Source organism: Aphelocoma coerulescens, chromosome 2, assembly GCF_041296385.1.
Source record: "Aphelocoma coerulescens isolate FSJ_1873_10779 chromosome 2, UR_Acoe_1.0, whole genome shotgun sequence".
Classification (NCBI taxonomy): Eukaryota; Metazoa; Chordata; class Aves; order Passeriformes; family Corvidae; genus Aphelocoma; species Aphelocoma coerulescens.
Window position 1 is genome coordinate 115242599 of NC_091015.1, and position 22063 is coordinate 115264661.

A 22063-nucleotide genomic window follows, 5' to 3' on the forward strand; every position below is an offset into this window, starting at 1 on the left:
GTTTTCCCAGTTGCCTTCGCCTCCGCTTGCAAGCCCCCCCCTCAGCCCACCGGCGCCGCTAACCCCATCACTGCCCCGGCTCCAGCCGCCGCCGCCGCCTCCGCCCGGCTCCTGAAATAGCCCCGCGGCTGCCGGGGCCGCTCCGACTCGGCGCTGCCCGCCCGTGCGCAGGATCCGCCCCCTCTGTCAACCAGCCAGGCTGCTCTCCTCCCGCCCGGCAAACTACTTTCCTCGCACGCTTTATTATAGGGACGCCTCTGCCAGCCTCTTCCTATCAGAAAGCCTCATTTAGGGAGAAATTTTGATTTCCCAGCCATGAGCTATATGGCGTTGCCCGTTTTGGTTGGGTTTCTTTTTTCCCCCAAGCTAAGACTTCATGAAAACCCTCTCTCCAGGGACTGGCAGCAACAAAACAGCCACCGCATTATCTCTCTGCTCAAGGCAGATACAGGTTCACCTAGAGGCAGAGCCGAGTATCCGAGGATATCAGCAAGTTCCTGGCTCTGGCTGTACTACAAAAGACAGATCCGTCCTTTTGGAACAGGGGGATATGAAATTGCAGCCCTTACATTTGCAAAGCACCCGAAGAGTAAATGAAAGGGAAGAGAGGCTCAGGCGTGGGAAAGAGGCACAGCCTTAATGGAAAGAGCAGAGCAGCACCAGCCGGGATGTTTCCGCTTCTTCTGCGGACCTTGGAGTAGCCTCGGTGGCTGCCTTATCAGACGAAAGTGGTAAATGCGTGCTTAGCTTCTGGAGTCCTTGGGAGGCTCGGATCATCCACGTCGGGACGTCAGGGACTGCAGCGCGCTCGGGGGAGGACAGTCCCGGAGGCTTTGGGGGGGGGGGATGGGAAGGTGGGCAGCACCCTGCGGCGCTGCAAGTCCCCCGCTCCGCTCATCTGGGCTCAAGGCATTACCCCGAAAGGCAAAAGCCCCAAGGTCTGCTCAAGCCTGGGGGCACGGGGCACCACGGGGCGGGTGGCCAAAGAGAGACCAAGCGGCTGGTTCTGGCAGTGCCAGGCCGGGGCCGGGGCCAGGCCCCGTTGCCCGGGGAAGAGAAAGGACCGCTCGGGCATCCCCGGGTCCTTTCTCCCGGTAAAGGAGGGGAACACTGATTTATCCTGCTGAATAGCGCTGCCGCATGAGTATGCAACAGGTAGTCCTTACTTTGTAAAGGCTTCAAAGGTGAAAAAAAAATAACATTCAAATCAGAGCTGTATTTACAGGTCTCCAGGAATTGGGAGCAGCTCCACGGCAGCGCCCCGGGCAGCCGGCGTGGGCAGCGCGGGCCGGGAGAGCGGTGATGGGCGGGATGTCGGCGGGGCCCGGGGCGAGGGCGGCTCCAGCCCCGGGAGAAAGCCGGGGCTTGGAGCGACAGCGGAGGGGGAGGAGGTGGCCAGGGTCCCTCCCCGTCCCCGGGTGAGGGACAGACCTCCTGGGCAGGGCGGTGCGGTCCTTCCGCGAGTGGGCAGGCGATGAAAGCTCTGCGCCGGGGCACCGAGCGGTGATGCCATGCTGTGTTGGGTGCGTTTTTTAATCTCTTGAAAAGTCCACTTCTGTTAATGCTCTTTATTTCCCACCCGTTGGCATCGCTACCAGGCGGCTGGGTTCCCGCATCCAAACGTGCCTTCCAGGTCACACGCCAGAGTACCTTTTGTGGCGAAGATTGCACTGGCTGCTGCTGGTGTGTACATCTACTAGCGTTGCCGGCAGGACTTCGTTGGGCCAAGTCCTTTAAAAATTACAGAAAATACTTTGAGGAGAGGCAAATGCAACAAACCCACTTGCAAGTGTAAGCCCCCTCATTCTCCCTGAGTGTACAACATTAGTGATTTACTCGTTTGGGTGAGATAACCAGAGTATAGAAGCAATATGAAGTGGCTCAGTTGACCTAGAAAAATGGCTTATAAAATACAAACTACTGTTATATTTTAATGACATAGCATTTGCATCAGGCCATCACACATTATCAGTGTTTCCTACCAAGCTGTTGTGCTTCAAGTTGTTGTTTTAATTATTATTTTTAAAAATTTTTTTGTCAATACACTGCTGGGCAGTTCAAGGAATTCTCCTTTATGGGAATGTGAAAGAGAGTGAAAGAAATGGCAGTTGCTGTATTTCATAATGAGAAACACGAAGTATTAAAGATGCCCTACATGAGAGATCTCATAAATGTTGTTTTGCACTACCATATCACCACTCTCACTTGGTTTTGGCTATAAATTCCAAGAATAGATGGGAATTCCAGCTTCACCTACTAGATTTGCAAAATGTTTATGCCTGTGATGAAAGGGGAACTGCGCTGTGGTAATTTATGAGTACCCTGTTTTGACTTTGCTCCATGAACAGAATGGTTCAATTCAAAAGGAAAATGAAAGGAAAAGTATGGCTCAAGATAAGCCACTTTTCTACAAACAATAGCCGAGGGACAGTGCCAGGCTTCTTTGCACTGGAGGGGAAAAGAATTAGGGATGTGAAAAAAGGAGCACATTCACAAAAGGCTGGGAATTGTCTGGGAGAATTAATCTGAGACATTTAAGTGCTTGACAGAGCCCAATTTCCTGTGGTTACCTTGTAAATTTTACATTGCAAAGACATGAATAAATATATCTTTTTCTATATTACTTATCTTTCCCCCCACTAAATAATTTGTTTCAACTGCTAAATGCTTTATGTTTTAGATGTCATGCTATATTGCTGTGCATCACCAACCACGAGCTCCTGCAGGCAAAGAGAACTAAAACTCATCCTGACTTCTGAGGAGGTGCCCTTGACAAATAGAGACTCAGAATAATGAAAGGCCCATGACAAGGCAGGGTGACCTCAGAGTGGAAAGGAGACTGGAGAGTAGATACGTCTGTAAACTCTGTGTACCTCTGTGCTCTGTGCATCTTCCTCTCACTGAAACACAGTAATGTTCGCTGTCCTGGGCAGCACCAGTTCAACTACGTACCTTAATAAAGTGCTTTATTTGCATTAATGCTCAAACAAAATCCAGCTGTGGCACTGAAAACGTGCTGCAATAGAACGCCTTAGAGGGAGACGAATGATCAGTCACATCAGGATCCCTTTATGCTATGCAGGCAGTATAAGACATTTAATAACAAAGAAATGCAGCCCCTGTAGCCCTCCCTGGGCATGTGCCTGGCTGGGTGCAGATGGTAGATTTGTGTGGTATGAGGCCAGCTGTAAGATTTTGGCTGTGTTCCTCTGTCCTCTGCTGTCGTGCAATGCCATTTGGAGATCCCTACGAGAATGGTGTAAACAGGCATGGCGTGAATGAGGATAAGACCCTAATATGAAAGCTAAGTACATACCACAGAAATCTCCATTGGGCTAGGCAAATGCCCAGTAAGAATTACTGGTATCATATTACTTATTTATTTATATCGAAACATTTTTTCCTTTACTTAAAACTCGTTATTTGTTCTCACAGGAACACACAGTCACAGATTACCAAGACCCCCCTAATTCTCCTCTCTCTTAATTTGTTTGTAATGTCCAATTGTTTTCTCTTATCATAAATTAGTCATGCACTCCCTCCTGGTGGAATGGTTTCTTACATGCTTGTGTAGCTCTTAACATAATAGGACGTCTGGGTGTTGGTTGAATAATACAAATAATCAGACACAACACTTTTACAACACGTTTATTTTGGCAATGCTGATATCCTTTGTCAGATTAATGCTGACATTTGATAACTGAGCTGTATTTGCACAAATAATTATGAAAAGTAGATGCTAAGCCTGACTACTTAGATTAGCTATCACACATCTTACAAAGCACAAGACAGTTTTTGGCAGTGTAGGGCTGCCTAAATTCTTTTCTAGGGCTGAGGCACAAGAGAGTTTACAATTACTTAGAGAAGATGTGAAGAGGCTCAATCTAAATGTAAATTTGTCCCTCACCAGCCCAGCTTACAGTAGCCTAAGCCTAAGATGTTATTTTCTCTTATTTCAAATCCCTATTTGAGATCTTCAATGACAACATAAGAGCAGCCAACTTATAATGGCCAGGCTCAGAGTTATAAGGGAGGACTGATGTTTACAGAGCTAAATCAAAATACTAAATGAAGACACAAATGCATCCATACAGGCCATATGTATGGATAACCTAGCATAAGTCTGGTTGAGTCTATCATTATTCCCCCTTTATATCTTGCAGATCACGAGCTGTAATTTCTTTGTGGGCACATTGTGCTCTGTGATTATACCATCCCAGAGGAATCCTAATCAGGGCCAGCAGGTGTTACAGTGACACGTTAACAACAGCAATGAGGCATAGCTTCCACAGAAAAATGTGTGACATTTTCAAGTTCACAATGCTATTTTGTTTTCTTCTTTTTCACAAGTTCTCCCTCAAACGCTCTCTCTCCCTGAGGGATTCAAAGCCCCAAAGACCTTTTTTAAGCTTTATTCTTGGTCCCAGGAGTTATATCTAGATTTTCACTTCTTGCTCTTTATTTGTACAAAACCTGATTATTAAAGGTCTCAGTTCTTCACTGGAGCTTCTGTCCCACAGTAATGATATCACTAATTGCCGTAACTCAATCATGGAATGGAAATAATTGCATGACTAGCTCCTGTAAGGGACTTTAGCAGTAGAAGAAGAGCATAGGGAGATGTTAGGCACATTCATCCAAAACTGTGATCCCCTAAAATCCATCAGCCAGCCCTACAGGCTCCTAACTCTGTTGGTAATCTTAATTTTGGCCATAAAGCTCCATGGATGACCAGAGCTTTTTCTCTGTATATGTCCATGCCTGCTCATTCAGACCCAGAAGTGGAGCCCCTGGGCATTGTGCAGTTATCACCAACATCTCCATAGGGATTTTTGGGGTCCACACAAAACACAGAGGCAATCAGCTTTGATGAGAGAACAGCAGTACCTCACCTCTTGCAGAGGTGGCCATGTGACAGGGCAGCAAGTGAGAAGCCTGACTTTGAAGCCTTCCTCAGACTGCAGGGATTAAAGACCAAACCCTTAAATACCAAGGGGCTGGCGGGGCTTGCTGACTGCTATCAGTAATTCCTGCTAGTGCTGAGCCTTTGGGTGTGCATGTGAGAAACCTCCTGGGATCAGGCTCAGGTTGGGAAGCAAACATGTCTCTTGTACCCTTGCTGGGGAGAGAGCTTGTGCCTCCCTCTGCAAGCAGCAAGTGGTTCCCATAGGTGAAGCCATCCCTCCTCTTCCCAAACATGGAGCTACCTCTTCTCCCAGTTCCTCCAGCTCTGAGTTAGTGCTACCCAGGCTGAAATCTACAACCCAGCTACAGGTGGGTGTTCCCAAGTGTGCACTGTTCCTCTTTCAATATCCGAGGAAACGTCAAAGGGCCAGAATGTAAAGTCCTTTATGTTCAGCACCACAAAGGCAGAGTTTTCCAGTCTGATGCCTGCTTGAGAGTCACAAAAGTTCATGCTGAGGACTGACTTGGTCTGTTACCCATGGTTCCATCTCTGCAGAGTACAGCCAGCTGTCATCTCCAGTGGGCAAATAACCTCCAAAATTATGTATCATGATATTGTACCAAGGAGCATATACCCTGTTGTTAGAGTTATTGCCTTTTTTAGAACTAAACAAAGAAAACGTGGTTTCCAATAGTAATAAATTTGTACTTTTTCTCCTCACAAATCACCTGTGATGTCAATAAACACCCACATGCACACTTCAAAATCTATCATCTGCTTCCCATTGTAGGCACAAGTACTTAGGATCTGCTATTGTCCATAGCACACCACTGTGTGCCACTCATTTTCCAGCTCCCTAACTTTCAAAGGACCATTTATGTTTGACAACATGCAACAGAGAGAGACCAAATAAGTCAAAAACCACTGAGACTCAAAGGCTGTCTCTAACCATAGGCACCAGAAAAGGAATAGCTTGTTTTGGGTCTTCCATCATAGACTGTGTGGAGCTGGCATAGAAAGGTAGTGTTAATTTATCAGGTATTCAATGGGGAAAAAGAAAGATGGGTCATACACTTGTACTTACTGAAGATGGATGCTTTTCACAGTTCCTGGTTATTGAAATTGATATGCATTACTGGATACACTGTTTGTAAGATTCAGTTTGATAGAATCTCAACACCAGAAATATTTCCCAGAATTATGAGACATTTTAAAAGCCAAGGAGCCAGACTAATAAGACGCCTGTTGGTTGGCAGTGTAACCAGTTTGGCTATCCTGCAAGGAAAGTGTCACCTTTCACTGAGCAAAACATCAGTCTTAGAATATTACAAATTATCCATTTCTAATGGTACAGTTGGCTGAAGAAAGCTACAAAAAATATCATATTCTGCATACACACATACCTCTGATAAGTAACCAATACCCCAATATAGCAAACATTTAGTAGGATTAACTTCCTAGATATATCTCTGCCAAATTTAGCTATTAGAGTCAGGATTTTTCCACAATGCTTCATTCCCACTTGTATTTTTTCCTCCTACCCTTAGCACCTCTACAACAATTCTTTTCTTTTCTGACCATGACTAAGGAGGCAGTTCCCAGCCGAAACTAACCCCCATATTTTCATCCATTTGCACTTCAATTCCTCCTAAGATGCATGGGCAGACATGCTGCATTTTTTGCTTTACCTCTTTTCAGTAATTTCTATAAATCTACCATTTTATCCTAAACCTTTAGGACCTGTGGCTTTAGTGCCAGTTCCCTTCAAAGCTGTAGCCATTCTTGATTTAAGTCCGTTTTTTGAGACAGCTGCTCCGTATTTTTTTTCCCGCCTCTGAAAATCCTAAACAATTGCTTCTTACAAATACTCTGACTGTCATGGTTTAGGACTTCCTTTGTCCTCAGTGCATCTGCTGTTCCGTTAGGGCTCAGAAAAGCTGATTGCTGAAGTCTGCTTCACGATTCCTGTGTTTCCACATGGAATTTCCTCTCCAGCTCTCCTATCCACGTGGGGCATGTCATTGCATTCCCATGTGACATGCAAGCTCTCGATTATGCAGCACCTTTGAGGCAAGCACACAGCTACCTCCTGCAGTTTAGACTCAGCTGAGAAGGCTCCACAATGAGTTGAGGAATCAGGGATTTTTAAGGAGCATGCAGACCGTGTTTAAGGACCAAAATTAAAGGCTCAGAAGACGCAGAGCCAATGAGCAGGAATGCATTATCCTGATATAAAGAGAAGTATAAGCAAGTAGAGACTGATTCCATTCACTGGAGGAATGTTTGGAAGATGGACCATTGATTGTGGAAAACGTGGAAGAATACAATACCTACAATCTCAACACAATATAACTCACCAAGAATGGTATTAGGGGTATGCTCAGGGTTCTATGCTCTTTCAGTATATATGTAATTAATTTTTGAATTTAAACAAATATGCTAGCACCTCCTATACAGAAGCCAAAGAAGCAGCTTTGCTTGCTTTCCTGTCTTGTAGGGTATTACAGTTTGTTTCTTATCAGTAGCAGAATGGAGAGTCCAGGTGTTTCCCTGCACCTGTAACAGATGGTTCAACAATAAAGATGTTCACTAAACCAGGGAGTTAATATTCACTGAAAAATATTCTCAGATCAGCAGACCCTTGTAGCATATCCAAGAGGTGTCATTAGGACTGAATTATTAGAATTTCAAAAAAGGCTCAAAAATTTGACATGCTGTATCTTTGTCCTGGGTTGCAGTGTATTCTATTACCATCCTCATGAGCTGTTGAAATCAGGTGGGGCAGTGTTTCCTTGCCTCCTCCCCCCAGACTATCTTTCTGTTAATGGCCCATCATTGTCCAGCTGCATGACTCAGAGATAACTCCCTCCAGACTATCTTCTGTTAATGAGCCTAATCAACACTTGGCCTCATGACTCATTACCCCATTGTGAGATGCTCCACCCAGACGGAGGAACCAAGCATCCCATCGTGGATATAATCTGGGACTCTGAACACCAGAGACAACCCTTTCCACTGGATTTCCAGAGGACAGGAGCTACACAGCCACCACTGCACTTTCTGAGGAAGAGCAGACCCCTTTACTACAGGATCACCGCTTCAGAGGACTGCAGCCACCATTCTACCAGACTGCTACCACCACCCTGCCTAACAGGGACTCAGGTTGTATCTTGACTGTCAGTTTGAACCAGTGTTTTCTGCCTTTATTTCTGTTTTCCTATTAAATTGTTATTCTGACTTGGTATCTCCCACTAGTTTGTTTTCAAACTAGTACAACCTTTAAAATACTTCGGGAGTTTTCTCTTTTGAGGCTAGATTAAAGCAGTTCTTTATATAATTTAGTATCAGAAATGCTGGTGTTTTATAAAGAATAAGATACAATCTGATAACTAATTGTTTTACTGCATTTCAGGTTGTAGAGTTGAGCCCAGAATTCTGTTGAAGTGTCTTGCCAGGGCAGGAAAAAAAAAGGAAGAAGAAAAGCTTTCTAGTCTTCTTATTTTGTAAAAAAGCTTGGAGTCTGTTCTCCAGTTTTTGAAGGAAGAAATATCTCTTTGTCAACTTCTTGCCTGGCAATGGAATTAAAGCTCTGCTAATCTTTATTTAAAATTGTGAGGTGACAGCATGATGCTAGCACTGACCAACCTTGTGATGTTAGATGTATTTAAATGCCTCACCTGCACAATAATTAGTCCAATACTCATATGAAGATCTTTTTACATTAAAGACAAGATAATCCAAACCCTCAGTTTATTGGATATGTATCTTGGTCTGGGAGTGATTACAAGTTCACACTGCTGTCCTTCTTACACTGATGCTGCAACTTCCTAAATGAATTTTATCCTGACCCTTGTTAAGAACAGGCACTTCTTGGAGAGGTGCCACAGCGGTGGGTGTCCCAGGAATGTTGCTCACATCTGATGCCAGCCCTCAGCCCTGAGCTGAGGAGGAGATGGGACCCGAGTTTGGTTTTCCACCCTTTCTCCCATCTGTGCTGCTGTGGGCTTGGCTCTCTGTCCCAAGGGCTTGTGTTCTCCACCCCAAGGAGGGGCTGGTGAGCTGGGTGGTTTGCTCATCTCCAGGTAGCTGGGCCATGTGAATGGTCCAGGAGTGCGGGCTGGAGTGTGGGCTGGAGCCCTGCACATGCTGCCTCTGCTGCTCGTTTCCCTGGAGAACGTTAGATCCACTGACTGTGGTGGCACAGCTTGTGACTGCTTGGGTAAGACTAGATTAAGCCCAGAGAAAAAAAAGTGTAGGAAGATATCCCTACCAAACGGGGATGCCAGCACAGAAGTGAAATCACAAACCAGCTGCCGCTCTGTGTGAGTGCAGAAGATGATTCAGCATTGGATGCAACACAGACATTAATTAAAAATAATAACAAGAAGCCATTGAGACTTCCATGGAAAAATCTAACATTCTTCTAAACATCAAGAGCTTATGAAATGCATAATAAACCATTTAGTTCAAAATTTTCTGAAGAGTTTTTATAAAATCTGACTTTGGAGGTTCTTGACAATTCATCTTGTAATGAGCTAACAATTTACTGCAGGGTGGCAAGTATATAGGTATGACTGGAAAAAAAGGAAAGCTGTTAATCATTGAACTTGTTAAGGAATATCACAATAGGATTGGCATTTTCAACCTGTTTATTTGAAATTTAGACGAGAAGGGGAACATCTTCATTCACCCAATTTGCTCATAGCAAAATATGATTCTGGTGGCTCCAGACTGTGATGGACTCTAGGAAAACCTTAATGAAATTACATAATAGACAATTTTGTGGTAAACTAAATTCAGACCCATGCAAGACTGGGAACTAGAGATTAGCAAATAATTCTTTATAAAATGCATTCAGCATATATAGTTTTTGTATGTGTTTGAGAAATGCTGAAGACATTTATGTGAATATGATTGAGAGAGGTTTCTGAAAGTTTAGAATTAGCTGAATTGAGTGAAGTGAAAAAGAAATGTACAGCAGAGTGGAAAATGTGACAGTATGACATAGAACATGGATCAGCCTTTCTTCACCAGTTTTGTATGAGAGGGAACTCTACAGGATTTTGAAAATATAAGCTAAAACATATACTCTGCATCATAGCTTAGCAGCAATAAGAAAAACTAAGCTAACAAATATAAAATGAAGTTCAGAATAACAACAGGAGTGAATACAGAATGGGGGAGAAAAAAATTGCATTTTGAAGGGAAACAATAGAAAGACAATAGAGAAGCTCAGAGAGTTTGTAGAGCCAAAATGATCAGTTTGCTATCACAGGAACCTCTTTAATGTCATCTATTCATTTGGACAAGTCAAGAAAGAGTTCAGTAGTTAAAATCATAACTTTAGCTCACTTTGAAAAGGAACTACTCTGTGCGTTAAAAGTAAGAAATGTGTTGGTCAACATTATCTGACCCCCAGCCACTGGGCATTGTAGCTGTGTGTGCTGAGAATAACTCAGAGATGAGAACTGGATTAACTTCTCATAATTTGATGAAGATCTGTGCTGAGCCTGTTTTGGCACTCCTTAGAGATAACTAACATCAGATTGTAAGTTATATTGTACACCTAGATTTCTGTAAATCTACTATCACACAGCAAAGTGGAAAATTTGGGGGAATGGAGAAAAAATATGGATGAGGAGAAAAAGGAAAGCAACATTACAAATAAAATTATCTTCCAATAATTAATGAAACACCCCTAGGTCTAGGGCATACTTCCTGTTACAGTATGTTTGGAAAACTATCCCAGTGCAGCCTGACAATGACTTGTACCTCTCTCTCTTCCACATGTCACATGCCCTTTCCAAGTGGATGAAGAATATGGAGGGCAGGGAGGAGGAAGAGACTGGTGGAGGCTCCATGAGTCACCACAGCTGTGTACAGCACCTGCTGGGTGTGCCTCCCTCTAACAAATCCACCCCATACACCACAGACCTTTCTTGCGTGAGGATGTCCCTCTGCTTTCTGTGTTCAGTGGTGCAGAAGCCTTTCACCCCTCTGAGGGTGAGCAGCTTTGCTCCGAGGAGTCTCAGCATAACGTGGCAATTCATGAGGAACACGGCAGTGCAATTCTACTTCCAATAACAATGAGTTTATGTTTGTGCCACCTCTCATTTTTAATTCATGAGTACATTAATTTTGTATCATTTGCATCATAACTAGAGCTTTTCCTGCAAAGGAACACTAAGGATTCATTATTTTTATCTTTTTTCCCCACTATTCTGCTTTGCTCTTAGTAACCTTGTCTACATGAATCAATATTACTTTTCCCAAAAAACAGGCATATGGGATTTATTCAGGCAAAGTGCTGATTTAAAACTGGGACAATTCCCTTTAGCAATAAACAGTGAACAATGATGTAAAGTGTTATGGTGTGACAGCCATCATCCGAATGAAGAATACACACCTGACTCATCCTTTTTGTTGCCTCTCAACAGCAATACATTTGGATGTGGCAGTGCTTCTGTATGTCACACAACAGGTTGCCTTCTCATTTCTTTTGGACTTTTGTACTAAAAATATGTGGTCTCCACATTCCAAAGATGTTTACCTGTTTTTATAACACTCCTGTTCTTCACTGAAGGCCAAGAAGGATTTGTAACATCTATGAAATCAGCACTTGTTGCTAATTATTTTTATCACATTTTGTAACTTTAAAGCTCCCTTTAGTTTTTCAGTCCTTTTTCCATTCAAGACAAGAGTTCACTATCTCAGGAGGCAAAGCCATGTACCATTTTAACAGACTCCCAAAGAGATGAAAAAGTTATGAATGGATCCTGTGGTCTAGATGAACACCTATTGTGCTGATGTGACTGTATGAAACACAAAAAGAGGATAAAAGGGGAGGTTCACTTTTGGCATTTAGAATCTTTTCCTTTACTACGCTTTCCCTGAAGCATGTCCCTGCCTTTGTTTAACTCCATCTCCTGCTTTCTCTTCTCTTCTAACTGCTGCTCATTCAGAGTATTAAAATCCCCTTTGTCCTTTGGGCCACATTACTCCTATCTTCAAATCCTTGTTCCCTGCAGCATAATTTTTAAGGTCTGATCCTCCCATCTTTGTGGGGCTACCCTTGCTTCATGCTTCTTTCCAAGCATAAAATATAATTAGAGTAAGAAAGATGCCGGAGGCCTGCAGAGTTTGAAACCATTATGTTTAAGTCTGGCAGTAGGTCAAGGCAGAGATGCAGCTGCAGAACTGCACTTTGGTGTATTTTTTATGCCTGATCTGTAGCAGAGGTGAGTTGTGTAAACTACCTGCTGAAACCTTTGTGTGATGGAAAATCACAGTGCCAGGAAATATACCACCAAAAAGAGAACAGGAGGAGAGGGAAAAAAATAACGGCTGCTCAGTGAACTCATCCCTCACTATGGGATGAAAGAAGGTGACCAGGAAAACCTAGTCATGGGTACTTGGCAGTGTTTTCCTGCCTTGCCTCCTCAAGAGCAAGTAATGCCCGTCCATCGCAGGAACAGCAGTCACAGCCTTTCATGATGGATACAAACTATGGCTTCAATCTCCCTCTCTTTTTTCCTCCCCAAAATGACACATTTATGGTGTTTACCCTTGAAGAACTTTCAAGAATATGTACTTATTAGTTTGATGCAAAATTAGTTAAAGACTCGGAGTGATGATATATGTATCCATTCCTGTATCATGCATGGGATATGATGGGAGGAATCAGGTTACAGTTCTGCTAAGTTAATAAATGCTGTTTTGGGTAATCACTGTGATTGCACAGACTACAGGCAAGCTCAGGACAGGAGGGCAGGTGACACTTCAGTGGTCACTGTGTGATCAGAGACAAGCCAGGTACATGTTTTTCTATGTCCAAGTTCATTGTCTGCAACAGTGCAGCTCCCTGGAATGAATCTGGAGTCTCCTTCAGTGACTTACACTTTGGGAGGAACCAGCTGCTACAACCATGAAAGTTCAGACTCGAGTCCTGCTGCTCTTATTTCATATCATATCTGTAGCTTCTTAACAGCCCTGCAAACTCAGAGCTCAGCCCCTAAGATAGAGGTCAGATTCTCAGGCTGTGTCTCAATGGCTTGATAATGTTCTTTTGAATATGGGAAAAATTCATAGGAAAATACAAACTGTAAACTCAGTATTCAGTAGATTATATGCTTTACTTTTTATTCTTTGGTATCTTAGTGAATTTGTCCATAAATCTGTGTTGCTGCTGCTTGTTTTATCTGATAAGTGATATTAAATACTGCTATTCTTTTGGCTGGGTATAATTTGTCCCAATTAGTATGCATATTTGAAATTTTACGTTGTATTAAATGAAGACTACAACCCAAGTAGAACTATCAAATATAAGGTTAAGAATTTAAATCTATATTGTTAACTCAAGGCCACCACACAGTAAAGAGCAAAGCCTTTTAAAGAATACCACACAATACATTACAGATCTAAGCTTTTCAAAGCAGGATATGCAGGATTAGGGCTACATTTGAATCCAAACATGATAAAAGGGAAAAACCAAATAGGCAAAACAGGACTACTTTACAGTGTTACATAAGAACTCACATAGGAAAGTAATTCAACCCCTGATTCTATTTTGTAATGGTATCAGGAGGAAAAACAATATCTAAAAACATGAATTTCTTTTTTAATTTGTCCTTATCTGATCTGATACCATAAATATCAAAATGCTTTAATCCAAACTGTATGGCTGTTGCCATCACAGCCCCGAGCTCATTTTGTTTGTGAGCCTCAGTCCTGTATTTTCTGTTTCAGCACAATTCAGCATCTCTTCAGTACCAGCTCATCTCTGACATTTGGGAGTTTGTGACCACTGAAATACTCAGCTTCGTGACGCTTTTCAAATAACCACAGCATTATCTACACTATGTTCTATTTTCAAGCTTGTGACAGATATTCTCAGTACTGACTCAGTCTTGAAGTCCCTCGCATTTTCAGGAGAAAATGCTAAGATTACACTGTCCTTTAGGACTATGTACACTGCCTACATAATATACATCTACTTTGTAAGCAGCTTAGGGTAGGAACCATGTATTATATAAAGTTGGGTGTATAGCCAATGCCCTTATTTAGTAATAACCCATACTTCCACTCCTCCTGACTGCAGTGCCTGGTGGCAGACTGGGATTTGTTTGTGAGGGGATGAGTGGTAGCACAATAACATCTACTAAAATGCACTTGTTATTCCTGCATTTCTCATTCAAAGATGAAGACGGCAAGCAGCCAGCGGCATAACCTCCTTGGTAATTGATATGTGTAAGAGGCTCCTAGATCCTACCCATGCCATTCCATCTTCTACCTCCCCAGGAAGAAATGCTGTGATGGAGACGGCAGCATTATCTTCAGGAGGGTACCACTGCTCCTTTCCTTCTCTGTCTCCCTTGCACTCTCCCCTGGGCTCTCAGAGAAATATGTTGCCTTTGAAACTCACGTGCCAGGATATTATTCAGAGATTTATGGTTCCTGATTCTTGCTACAGTCTGCTTTTGCGGTTTTGTTTACTTGGCAGGGTGAGGGAGGGAGGAGGGAGCTGGATTAGCCTCAAAACCCCACAACAAAAGGCAGAAAAGCGCTGCTTTAGGCATTTAATAATCTGCATTTCTAGAGAATTACTGAATGTGCCGGAATTATCTCTGGAAAATCTGGTGTATTTTAAAAGAGTTATTCATAGCGCTTAAGAAACACTTCACATCAAAATCGATTTGAAATCAACAGGAGTTTAGTTCTGACCTGGTAACCACTGCCACATACCATAAGAAAAGAGCAAAACAAAACGTTCTGGTTTTATTTACTCTACCTTTAGAAGCATAAACATTACACTGATAAAAATAATCAGAACCACTGGGATCCGAGCACTGGGAAAAAGAAAGGCAAACAGTTCAGGGTTTTGGTCAAGTGAAAAATTTTCTTCCCATTTGTAAAGACCTTTACAGCTGAGAGGGGACTACAGTATTTCCCTCAACATCATTTGGGGAGAGGACTGGAGTATTGCTTTTGTTGATATTTTTTTTTTAGGAGAGGAAGAAAACTACCTAGTCTTTGCTCATGGTATTGGACAGATATCATGCAGTGGCTCAAAATGCTAATTTGCTTAATTGCATTAGTCCACTCCCCTCCTGTTATGGGAATTCAAGCTTCAATGGTGAATTCAACCTCCTAATGAGATTATGGTGACGTTCCAAATATGAGGCTGTGGGGTGGCAAAGGAGCCACGCGTTTCCGTGGTGACTGGCTGAGTGGTTAACCCTGGTAAGATGGGGTGGAGGGGAGAATCAGCCTGAGTGACAGTACTTCATCCTTTAAAGTTCAGTTCATGTCTGAGCAAAGCAGAAATAGTGCCAAGCAACGACCATGGGGAAATTACCCTTGTTTTAATCTTTGTCTCTTCCAGCTGATGTCAGTAGAAGGGGACAAGACAAAGGACGTCAAGCTGTGGTAAAGATCATTAAAACAGAAGAGTATAAAGCCATGGACATGCCTGTGCCATCTATTAAATATTAATATCAGTTGAATGCAGATATTTTTCTTTGTTATGCTGTTTGATACCATTGTGATTATTATACCTTTTATCCACTTCATGTAGTTTTATTCCTTTTTTAAGCTCCTTTGTAATGAAGGTGCCTTTTAGTCAGCTCCACTAGCTAATCAGATTGCTTTCCCTTCATTACTCACATTGAGCTTTTAAAGCCTGAAGCCTAAGCTAACTGGAATATATGGTCACGATTTAAGTAATGTGGAAGAGCTGAAACTATGCCAGAAACACAGCACATAGCTGTGTTTTTATTGCCTTCATATTAAGAGCAGGTGAGATGCTTTTGAATCAGGGACTATTCAATCAAAACCATGCCCAATTACTGTACAGGACTATAACAGACATGTTTATCACTCACATATTTCGGTGGAAACAACTAATAGCCTTTTTTGCCATTTATCCAATAAACTTTGTGAAGACAAATGCAGGGCAATGTTAAAGATCATGTCTGTGAATGGAGAACAACAATAATTTTTTGGGAGTATATTATTTTTTCCCAAGGTAAAGATATTTCTGAGTCAGAGGACAATGCTGCCCACATGCAATTAAGGAGTCTATAACCCCCCCACACAGATCCCCCAAGCCCAGTTTAGTTCACAGCAGTGCAAATCTAGGGAATTTCCACTGTGGTCAGTAAAGTTTAGCTGTTGCCAGAAATAAGCATAAAGGCAAAATTGTTACCTCTTTTCACAAGCCTGAGTATGTGAGAAAAGATTGGAGGCGCAGGCCCGTGGGCAAACCTGAATGAAGGGCTTCAAGGGCTAGATGAATTCAAAAGTGATAAAAAAACTTACTCTGACCACCAAGCACCACTGGCGTGTGACTTGCCTCTCTCCTTTGTGGCTGCTGCCTGGGAGGGTGCTGGTGGGGAACAGCAAGCTGGTGCAAGGGCAAGAAGAAAAGGAGAGACCATTACTATGTGACACCACCAGCAGCAACTCCTAATTCCTCCACGCTCTAATTTAGTACGTCTGGGAGTGTCATCAATTGCTGAAATCTTTTCACTATTTTTAAACCTTAGGGAGCAAATGGAAATCACATTTTAAAGACAGAAACTTAATTAGGGTTTTTGAGAGCTAGTCATTTACCAAAGGAGAAGCGGCAAGGGCAGCTCTACATTTCTTACCTCTCCTCTGGGAAGGTTTCTGATGTCTGCTGCCGATCCACACGGTGTTTCTTTTATTGTGGATTTATCTGTGATGGCTCCCGGCAGATCAGTTTGATGCAGCTGGTCATCAGGATTAAAATGGAAGAATCAATAAGTTTTTCAGTTTGCATGTTTGTTTTCCTTAATTACAGGAAAGCGTGTAATTCTCATAATCACATCCTGACCTTGATTCCCGAGATCATCTATTTTTGAAGATACCTACACTGTAATCAAAGTTGCCATTACAGCTTTGCTAGTTACATGTGTAGCTGCTTTCATCTAGCTAGACTCATATTAAAGGTTCCTGCAACATTTAGGCTGCTGAAGCCAATGGTAGGAAGGCTGTTGCAGCAGTGGAGCCCTTACAGCCCCACAGGGGATGATGGGCATCCACTTGTGAGGACCAAGGGCTTGGTGGCCCTTCCCATGACAGCTCCTGCCTCTGTGGCTCTGCTGGAGTCACACTTACTTTGGCCTCCTAGAATAACTTGTTACCCCCATCACAACCAATTGTCTGCAGTTATGTCTTTAAAACATGATCTTCTTCAGTCCTTCAGCCCAAGAATTTAGTAAGTGCATGGACAATTTTGCCCATTAAGTTCTCACAGTCCATGTGGGGTGAGACCAGCAGCCACTGCAGCTCCTCGTCTTTAACTCTGGAGTTTTTTTCTGAAAATTTTTCTATCTTGGCTTTCTTCAAGTTTCTTTGTTTCCTGTTGCTCTAGAGCTCAGGAGAAGTCATTCTGCTGTATTTCTGAAAGTTCAGCAGGATCAGTAAGTTAACAGTTTAAGAGGTTGAGAGGCTGGGAGGAAGGCAAGATAATCACAGCACCTTCATAAGGTATTTAACACTCAATAAAATACAATCAAATATTTTGATAAATAAATTAGGAGCCTAATCTCTCTTGGCTTTCCTAACAGTGAAAGAGATGACTTGTCCTGATTCCACTTGGTGGAGAAATCTAATTTAAGCATCCAGATTTAGATGAGTTAGTATATGATGTGACGACTCCTTCCCACTCCTGTTCATTTTTCCACTGCTCACATGGGTAGGAAATTCAGATGTATGTTACTATTTTTTTTTTAGCCACGTGATGTGACCCCTTATTGTTAACGAGAAGAGATTAACCTTTTGAAATGTGAGGATGAAATTACACTCTTTTCAGGACTAGAGCCACGAGCTAATATAATAATGTAGAGCCTAGGAAAGAGCTATGGAGACACCCAAATCTCAGATCTGAAATTTGTTCCTATAATGAGAAAACCAGAATACATATTAAGTGGCTATTTAAACAGGCTCAGGATCACAATCCCAACCAATTCTGCTTTGGCCAGGAATAAAGAAGAGTTGAGAGAGTAAGGATGCAAACCCAGACCTCCACCCACAGTTTCAGTGGGAGAAAAATTCATCTTCCAGATGGGTTTTGCCATTGACTAATCCTGCAACATCAAGAATTTTTATTATCATTAAGAGGCCTAGGAACTAAAATGAGCTCTTAAAATGCAGCCCCAACACTGTCTGGAACTGAATTTTGGGTGTGTAATATACACTCACAACAGTCTTTGGCTGTACTATGTTTTGAACACAGCTGCGAGCACTCATGTACTTATTCCCTTAGAAACATCTGTCTAGGTTATGGAAATATTAGGAAATATGGTTCTGGAAATCCCTAGAAAATAACTACTAGTTATTATGAGAGACCACTCTCATCTGACCAGAAGAACTGGAATATAGACAATGTTATGTGGAAATTAGGGAAAAAAAAAAAAAAAAGGATATGAAGGCAAAGAAATACCAGGCTATACCTTTGTTATGCTGCATTACCATAAAATATAAACAAATGGGAGAAAATGCTCTCATGATTCCAATTCAGAATTTGAGGGATTCCTTATTTACAGCTCTGCCAGAGGTGAGGGGTCAAGGACACTGCCCTTCTGAATGCCAGCAAGATTTTCAGACTACCTGACATAAGCTGAGGCGCTTGTGTGTCCACAGGGGAGGAAGAAAAAGGTATAATGCAATGGGCACTATGTAGGTTCCTCCAATTGTTGTGGTTTAACCCCAGCTGGCAACTAAGCACCACAGAGTCCCTATCACTGCCCCCCTATCAGTGCGGTGGGGGGAGAATAGGAAGACTCAAACTTGTGAGTTGTGATAAAGACAGTTTAATGGGACAGAAAAGGAAGAAAAACAATAATAATGATAAAAGAATTCAAATATACAAATCACGTGTTGCACAATGAGACAGCTCACCACCAACTGGTACCAGTCAGTTCCAGAGCGGTGGCCCCCAGCCAGCTCCCTCCCAGTTCATATACAGAGCATGATGCCATATGGTATGGGATGTCCCTTGGGTCAGCTGGGGTCAGCTGTCCCAGCTTTGTCCCCTCCCAATTTGTGCCTCTCCAGCCTTCTCACTGTCAGGGCACAAGAAGCAGAAAAGTGCTGTAAGTTGCTCCACAACAATTGGAAACACCAGTGTGTTTTCAACCTTACTCTCATACTAAATCCAAAACACAGCACTGTACCAGCTACTAGGAAGAAAATTAACTTTGTCCAGCTGAAACCAGGACAGAAAATGCAGAAAATACTTACATACATTAATGCATCTCCCTTTTAGTTCTACTGTCTTGCACATCACTTGGAATGTCATGTCAAATATTGCAATGCTAGAAAAAGAGGTTTTGCTGCTGTAGTTGACATAGTTTCAACAAAAGCTGAGGGCTGAAGTTTTCCATCCACCACAAAAGTAGCCTGACATTGTATATTTTAGAAACAAAGTACATACAGACAATTTCTAGTTGAAAGATGCTTCCACTCATATGTTAATGCTTTTGTTGGCAAGATCTAGAACATGTTTTTTAATATTATCAACATTTGTTTCAGTTTCTCTCTTCCATTTCAGCCTGTCTGCTTCTTTCTTCCTTCCTTCTTTTCCATGCCTTCTAATTCTTCTGCTCCTACTGCAGTAGTCCTCTGGAGGCTCCTGGCAGTCCTGTCCATGCATGCATGAGACCTCCATGCTACAGCTCCTTGGATCCTGACCCAAGGGTCTGAGCCCTGCTTGCTGGAGCTGCCAGAGGGGTGCTGGTGTGCAGCTTGCACAGTGCTCAGCCACGTCCCTTCCGACTGGCAAGAGGCTGCCTTGATGGCTCATCTGGGCACACCAGGAGCTCAGCTCGGCTCAGCTAGTGCTGACAAGGTAGGCACTTCTGACACTAAATCTGACAGCCTGACAACACAGGTTTAATACTAAGGAGGACAATTTCCTCTCCCTGTACCTCATTAATATTTGCTTGACTAGTCTCATGTCTTCTTCCTTTTCTCTTCCACTTTCACTTTCCCATCTAATTTCAATCTACTTGTGATATACTCCCATCCATTTTCCATTTTCTCTTAGTTTTCTCCACAAACACTCCTGTAATTCTCTTCCCTAAAGTAGCAGTGGCCAGGCACATGGAGTGGTTGAAGCCCTAAGGGGTTACTGAGCTCCTGAGTTCTCCCTAACACAGCTTTGTAAGGGGTAAAATGAGACAGAAGTGACACAATGGGTCACGCTCTCAGGAGAGAGGTCAAGGTGCCAGCCACGGCTGAGACACACTTTCTCATGAGCAACTTTTAAGGGATATCAAAGATGAGGCTGTCCAGATGTGCTATGGCTGCTGTGTGCCAGAGGAAAGGAAAGAGGCCCATCTTTGCAGAAGCTTCTCACAGGAGAATGAGGGGATCTAAGGGAAGAAGGAAAGCAAAAGGCACTGAATGACCCAAGCGAGGCAGGGTAGATCTGACTCCCATCTGAGTTACCTGGTGTGCAGCATTTAAGACATGAGGTTTGGCTGCCCCACACACCTACTCACATTTGCATTCTACCTGCTTTTCTAGCAAAAATTGGTCTTATTGAAGAAAAACTGAAGTTCACTTTTTTATCACTGGCCAAATTGCATACTGTGTCCATTTAGGAGGAAAAGAGAAGTTGAACTGTTCAGAATAGCTCTCTTCCATCCTCCTTTGAGTTTCATTATCAATGACATTTTCTATTTCAGCAGACACCTAAACTTTTTTTATGAGCTTCCAGCACAGCCTGGCACAACTGCCACCATTTAAATCTCTCCTATACAAATACATTTTATCCATCAGTATCTCATGACCCAGGAAGACATAAAACTCAATTTACTCATTAACCTTAGCTTTCTAAAACTGCAATTACTGCCCTGTGCACGATCAGTAATTGAATTGAAAATGGGTAGCATGCAAATGCCAGTCAGTGCTAGCTGCTGCTAAATAGATAATCTTGCATGCTTACCAAAATTGCATGTGGCACACAGAAAGCAGGTAGAAAAGCAGGATGTTAGAAGGGAAAGTGCACAAAGTAGCATGTGCAGGGATTAAGGAGATGCAAAAGACCAGACTCACAGGAACACACTCAGTGGGAATAAACACAACATTATACTAGCCTAGGTTTACGATTACAGTTAATAGCATGCAGTTATTACTTTTGCATTGAAAAGCATTTTCTGAGCGGATGGTTTCACCACAGAATCAGATCTTTTCTCCCTGCCTTTTGTAATTCAAGATGCTGGCTAACATTTTATATAGCCTAGTATCTCCTGCCCCAGCTGTCATGAAAGAGATCAAGACATTACAAATAAGGACTGGCCTAGCAGAATGAGATTCAACTTGAAGTGTGCTTGTCTTTCAACACCGTTACTTTTCATTTTTTTCCTCCCACTGAAGCATGAGTGTATGCTTATCCAGGCTTGCAGACAGTGCTTTTCATTTTTTCAGCTTGATCTATGTGTAGATGACCCTGGTCTCTTGCAGATACATTTCATATCTCGTCATGGCCCTTGCAGAAGTATCTCACTGGTTGGCTGAGTGCATTTATCATGAAACCTCATACCCCTCTCACATTTAACTTGGTTTTTTTAGCTTCCGGGTTTCAGTCCTAATTTCTTAATGTCTTCCTTCACTACTGGGAGACGCTCCAGTAAGTAAAAAATACCACTTAAAAGCTCGACTCACGGTGGTTCTGAACCCTTACAAGGCATACCTACGTAAGTATTTTAATTCAGATCAGGACCATTCCCTCTTGCTGCACCTTGGTTCATGTCACAGAACTGTGTTGGAGAACATGAAGAGGATATCTACTTGAGGAGTCTAAAGCAGAAGCTGTTCTTCAGGAGCACAGGTAGCAAATTCCAACTGCTATTGGCAGTCACCCAGACTACAGCAAGCCCAGAGCAATCCCTTCCCTAGCAAGGTCCATTCAGTTTGGCAGAGCTGCTCATTTTGGATCACATCACTTGTAAAGACTGACATAGCACCTGTAGCATCGGTATACACAACCTTCTCCTGTTTCAATTTGGTAAGTGCAAGAAAGCACCTACAGAGAATCTACAGCTACGTATAGAAAAGTGTTATTCTGCTAATCTTTATGTTGGAAGGGATCTCTCTTTAATCTGATTTTAATCAGCAGTTGTCTGGTTT

The 22063-nt window shown here is 42.7% G+C and overlaps 1 long non-coding RNA gene across 1 annotated transcript; it reads right to left on the bottom strand.

The window, feature by feature from the left end:
- Positions 1-1220: 1220 nt before the first annotated feature.
- LOC138104996 (uncharacterized) lies at positions 1221-20523 on the bottom strand. The gene is made up of 3 exons (XR_011148348.1): positions 16555-20523; positions 16223-16307; positions 1221-1731 (listed from the first exon to the last, which is right to left on the bottom strand). It is a non-coding gene; the product is annotated as an uncharacterized lncRNA (long non-coding RNA).
- Positions 20524-22063: the final 1540 nt, after the last annotated feature.